Source organism: Budorcas taxicolor, chromosome 10 (genome assembly GCF_023091745.1).
Source record: "Budorcas taxicolor isolate Tak-1 chromosome 10, Takin1.1, whole genome shotgun sequence".
Taxonomy (NCBI): Eukaryota; Metazoa; Chordata; class Mammalia; order Artiodactyla; family Bovidae; genus Budorcas; species Budorcas taxicolor.
In genome coordinates, this window is record NC_068919.1 from 17,899,078 (window position 1) to 17,905,474 (window position 6,397).

Consider the following 6,397-nt stretch of genomic DNA (forward strand, 5'->3'; position numbering starts at 1 on the left):
GTCGTGTCCGACTCTTTGCAACCCCATAGACTGCAGCACACCAGGCCTCCTTGTCCCTCACCATCTCCCGAAGTTTGCCCAAGTTCATGTCCATTCCATCTGTGATGCCATCCAACCATCCTTTCCTCTGACGCCCTCTTCTTCTGCCCTCGATCTTTCCCAGTATCAGGGAATTTTCCAATGAGTCGACTGTTCACATCAGATGACCAAAATGCTTGGAGCTTCAGCTTCAGCATTATCAGTTCTTCCAATGAGTATTCAGGGTTGACTTCTGAGGATTGACTGGTTTGATCTCCTTGCTGATGATGTCTAGGTCCATCCATGTTGCTGCAAATGACTTTATTTTGTTCTTTTTAATGGCTTTTTAATGTTCTTTTAATTCCTTTGTGAGGCTTCCCTGGTGGCTGAGTGATAAAGAATCTGCCTGCCAGTGCTGGAGACCTAGATTCAATCCCCGGTCCAGAAGGTTCCCTGGAAAAGGAAATGGCAACCCATTCCAGTATTCTTGCCTGGAGAATCCCGTGGACAGAGTATACCACATGTTCTTTGTCCAATCCTCTGTTGATGGACATGTAGGTTGTTTCCAGGTCTTGGCTGCTGTAAATAGTGCTGCAGTGATACATGGGGTGCATGTATCCTTTCAGATTTCTCTTTTGAAAAAAGAGGTCCTAGAATGGGTAAGTGAAAGAAGGGGGAGACCCTTGGTGTTCTGCTCCAGAACAGCTCACAGCCTGCAGTCTGAGCTACTGGAAGCGGCAAAAAGTTCAGAGGATCTTTCTCCTACTCAGCTGTGCGTCCCTCCAGGGCTACAGTGGTTATAGCACCTCTGCACACCTGGTACACAACTGCAATGGAGAGCAAGAGGAAAGAGATTTGTAAGCCGCTCCACACATCCTGATCTGATAACTTTAGTTCCTAAATTCACAAAACAATATGCATCTTCTCCTTTGAACTGTTCTGTTTGGCAAAGACTTCAGGGATTATTGTCCTTACCCATGATAATGGCTTCATTGGTACCAGGTTTTAATTTATGTAGAATTTATGCATACATTATATCAGGGTTTCCAATTGCCTGATCATAAGAGTCCCCTGGGGACTGCTCTGAAAATGCCAATTCCTAGTCCCTTATAATTTGAAAACTGGCAGCTGGTAAGTATATTTGATCCTCAGAAGTGTTTTACTTGGTTGGAGTTTTGAAAAAATAAATTGAATTTATATGCTCTTGAGTGTGTGTGTGTTAATCAGTCATGTCTGATGACTGACTAAGCTCAGTTTCTGTTCATGGAATCCTCTAGGCAAATATACTGAAGTGGGTAGTCATTCCCTTCTCCAGGGGATCTTCCCTACCCAGGGATCAAACCTGGGTCTCCTGCATTGCAGGCAGATTCTTTACTGTCTGAGCCACCAGGGAAGCCCTTAGATCCAAATTGTCTACCTATGCCGATTCTGGTATTTTTAATTTCTGACTCTGCGTAAAGGAATTTTGGATTTAGAAAGGATGTAAGACACCGTCCAGCCCTGAGTTCTTCCTATTCTGCTCTGGGTACTGCAAGAGTACAAACCTTTCTGCCAGGCTCCCACTGAGAGAATCAAATGCAAAACTTGCATGAAATTTTTAAGGCAACTTCACGTTTGATTTGATTAATCCTACCCACACACCTCATCATCTTGTGTCACTGATGAAGGAACCAGGCCTTTTAAAGGGCCCCTTCTGGTTTCCAGCTTCTTCCTTCACAGGGCTGTGGCCAGGGAGTGAAGCCAGTTCCACCCTGGCCTGTGTTTAGCATCATTGCTGGCTGTTTGCATCAGTATTGAGATGATTAGCAAAGTCTCCTTCAACAAAATCATGACCTCAGCTCACAGTTGGCACCATTCCCTTCTCCTGGAATCTTGAAAGCTCATTTTTATAGTAAACTCAAACTGGGACATAGCTTTTTCCCATAGTTTCTGAGGATAAAACAGAAGGAAAAACACTGAGAAGGCATAGGGATGGCCTGAAGTTAAATTAAAGCAAAAACTTAACTCTGAAAGACCCTCCCAATAACTGTAGGTGCTGGAGGCATTTTATTTACTTATTTAATCATTTGTTTAAGCATGTAACAAATACCAGGCCCTGTGCTGGCCTGAATTTTGTAAAGTGACTAAGACATGATCCATGAATAGCAGAAGATGGAGGAAGCCTGGAAAAGACAGCCTTCAATAACAAGAATGTGTCCACTGCAATAAACGTTGTAGCAGAAACCTGAACAAAGAGGCACAGCCTATAAAAACATCACCAAGGATGTCTTGACACTTACTAGAAAAGCAGCAGAGTGTAGTGGGAAAAGTACTTGCTCTGCTATCAAATAGACCTGGAGTCAGACACCAGCCTCGCCACATCTTAGCTACATAAACCTCCTGCTGCTGTTTTCACACCTGCAAAATGGTCTGAATGATCCTTATCTCATCAAGCGAGAGATACAGATTAAATCAGGGTTTTTGTGGAAAATGCCTAGCACAGCACTTGGCTCAGATGAGATGCTCAGTGTATGCTGGTATACACTGTGATATGGCCTTCCAAATTCTTTCATTCAAGGAAAGTCTTAGCCTGTGTTGGAAACACAAACGTTCCAGTTACTGCATATATATCTTCCTCCATTGTAAATCAATAAATTGGTATTTTTTGTCTAAATGCAACAATCTTTATAAATTGAGGTAGCCTTTTAGAGCCAACTTGATTCTGAATTTACTGACGAAACAGAACCTCTCTGGGCAGGAAATCAGGATCTTTCTATAGTTCATTTCTGGCTTCAGTAAGAATTAAGACATTCATCCACAGACATGAGGTGTTTTAAGAGCCTTTTCCATCAATCTGCTTTGTTTATTAAATAATATAAATCCCCAATAACCACCTAACTAGAAATTATATTTCCCAGAATGCTTTGTATGTTGTCCTTATCATGTGACTAAATTCTGGCCAATGAGATGGGAGTAAAATGCTTTCTGGGTTGTGCCTTCTAGAAATGTAAATGTGCCTCCCTGGACTTTTTTCTGTGTGCATTGACTGGAGCAACCACCTTGGCTTCAAGGATTGAAGCCACATGTTAAAGATGGCAGAGACAAACCCTAGACTGATTTAGTGAATCATTTATCTGGACCATCATTTGAGAAGGAAAGGAAACTCAGACTTTGCTTAACCCTGTATTTTGAGATATCTTTGTTGAAGCAGCTTAGTCTGTATCCTAACCAATACTTGAGGGTTTACTGAGATTGAATGAAATAATCTATGGATGCAACTAGCTTAGAATTCAGGATATAGCAGTCATTCAATAAATTGATGTTAAGTTTTAATTTTAAAAATTTGACCTTTCAGTAACGTTTGTTGCATGACAAATGTATATAGATTATGTGGTAAGAATGAAGCAGAATTCAAAAAGGATAGAATACGGTCTCTTTCTGGGAACTCATATTATATTGGGGCACTTGAATTATTTATTCCTTCTCCTAATCCCTTTGTTTCCCAGGTGGCCCTAGTGGTAAAGAACCTGCCTGCCAGTGCAAGAGGCATAAGAGACACGGGGTCCATCCCTGGGTCGGGAAGATCCCCTGGAGGGGGGCATGGCAACTCACTGCAGAATTCTTGTCTGGAGAATCCCATGGACAGAGGAGCCAGACGGAGCTACAGTTCATAGGGTCACAAAGAGTCGGACATGACTGAGGCGACTTACCACGCACAATCCCTTTGCAAGAATAGCATCACCAGCATTACTAGTGGAAGTCCAGCCATTTTTGCACATGGCAAAAACAGTGGGGGCTTCCAAGGCTCTCAGATACTGCCTCCTACTCCCTTAAGTTTGAGGTTCCCTCTCCCCAGAAGAGCCACACCCCAAGCCTGGGTCCCACTATTTCAAAGTAACACATTGCTATTTTAACATGAATTTCTTTGTGGCATATTATCAAATTGTTTTGGCACAACTTCACAGAGATGGTGTTTAAACTTTGCCTGCCATTATGCCTTGTAGAAGACTAGTCTATCAAACTGCTGGGGAGTATGATACAGTAAAAATAGATGGATTTTATTTGGGCTGGGAGGGAAGTGAGAAGAGGGCTAGTTCTAGGAGAGTATTCAGAAATGTCAGGGGTAAAGGTGATTGGCAGAAGTGCCAAAAAGCACAAGCAGAGATATTCAATTAGGGAAAGTCTGAAGAACTAGAACAAAGCTGGATCACTCAGAGCAAGAGAGTCAGTTGTGTTCTCTGATCAGAAAGATGAGCGCATCCCCAGTCCTCCAGTTCCTAGGAAGACACACAGCAGTGAAAGCTTCAACCTGATTGGGGTGGGAACCTTATTGGGTCTAAGATTCTGGTACATTAGTATCACCTAGGGAGCTCTTCAAAAGTCTGATGCCCAAGTTGTACCTCCCTCAATTAAGTTCTGGGGGTGAGTCAGGCATCAAAATCCCCCAAAACTCTCAATATGATTCTAATGTGTGGCAAAGGATAAGAACCTCTGTGTCAGATTCAAGTTCACATTCCTTCCCAGGCCTCTCTTAAAAGATCTGGAGACTGGCTACTGGCTCACCTGATTTCTAGGTGTGAGTAAAGAGCCCAGTTCAATCCCAGCAGTTTCATAGAGTTAACTGAGAAACTAGATGACTCAAAGGTGAATTACCATCTCTCAGCAGAAGCGGACTTCTGACCAGGCTGCTGCAAGCAGTTGTGTAGGTTGTACACAGCACAAGGATGCTTGGTAAAGGGCAGGGAGGGACTAAAACTCCAGCTTAAACTCTGCTCACCAAGCTGTTGCCCTGGCCTTGGACTTGATACCGCTAGAAGGGGAAAAGGTGCCTGTTTTTAAGGCTCACAAAGGAGCTGAAGGGCTAATAGTGTCTATGTTTCAGGCCTGCCTGAGGTAGAGGCACAGGGATATCCAAGAACCTTCTGTGTTGGGATTACCTGCAATTTTACTAGTACACAAGTTCCTGGACCTTTATCCCAGATCTAATGAATCAGATGTTTGAACAGGGCTGAGAAATCTGTTTTTTAAACAATATTCTGAGTGGATTCCATCAAGCTGAAGTTGGTGACCACAGGTGAGTGTATGGCATGGTCTTTCAATAAAAATAAATTGAGTACCTTCTACATGCCAGGTCTGTGCCACCTTTCAAGGATACAACAGCGAGTAAGATCCTGTCTCCTTTCAAGCATCCTGATTCAGTGGGAGACACAGACAAAAGTGTGGGTCCCAGGGGGAGCCCAAGCTATGAGTTCTGCTGGGGCTCATATGGATCCGGCACATTCAGAGAACCAGCCAGCAGACTCAGAAATCTCTACAAGAGGAAGCTCCTCCCAGAAGAAGAGTCATCCCAGGGACATAGGAGCCAGGCACCACCAGCCTGTCCCACTAACAAAGGTGCCACTGTCTGAAAGGAAGAGTGATTTGCAGACCACTCAGCGTCTGATGTGTGTTTGCTTATGGGCCAAAGCCCTGCTACCAAACCCCTGTTGATGCTCTGTGGATAATATATAACCACATTCAAGTTCCATGGAAAACTGGGGGGCCAGTGTATTAAAATGGGAAGACCTGTTTTCTTATAACCAATATAAACTATTTGGGCAGAAGGAAAATGACTGTGGAACCCTACTGGTTGAACATACCCACAAAGGGGGAGGCATTCTTTGCTGCTTGCCAGAACAACATTTCACAGCTTTGGGACCTCCTGTGCCCCTCCTCAGCTGCAGGACAGAGACTGTGGTGCCTGGTAGACACAGCTGTGCACAGGGGAGGGGGCACTGTGTAGCTGAGAAACACTGGGCAGCAGAGGAAGGAGGACCTACACCAACCAGGTGATGACTACGTAGACTCACCTGTGAACACATGTGAGCCCCACCCCCACTCAGGGAATTCCCACTGATTCTTGGGCATGTTTGGGGTGGGGCAGGAATGAGGATCCATATTAATGGCACTAGTGAGTGAGAAAGGGCAGGTGGAAGGAGCCCCCAAATCATGGGTAACAGATACAGAAGATGAGGCTTTCCTTCATTATCACCCCTTTTGCAGAAGGAACTTAATGCCCAGTCAGAGTGACTTCTCATTTGTAGCCCAGACCAAGCACTCTGGGATCCCTGAGGCTGAAAGCTCTAGCACATCCTGGCCCCTGTCTGCCTTCCCACCCTTATCTCCTGTCACCCTGGCCCTAGGTCTCTGCTCCAACCACGTGGAGCTTCTCTCAGTTTACCTTAAGCCACCAACACTCTCTTGAGCTTCAGGTGCTTGAAATGCTAATTTGGCACCCCCCATCTCCCACTACAGGCCAGTTCCTACTAATCTGTCAGCCAAAATGTCACTCACTCAGATGGACCTTTCCAGAGTCACCAGCTCAGGGTCTAGGACATTAAATGCAGTCCATAAACTCAGC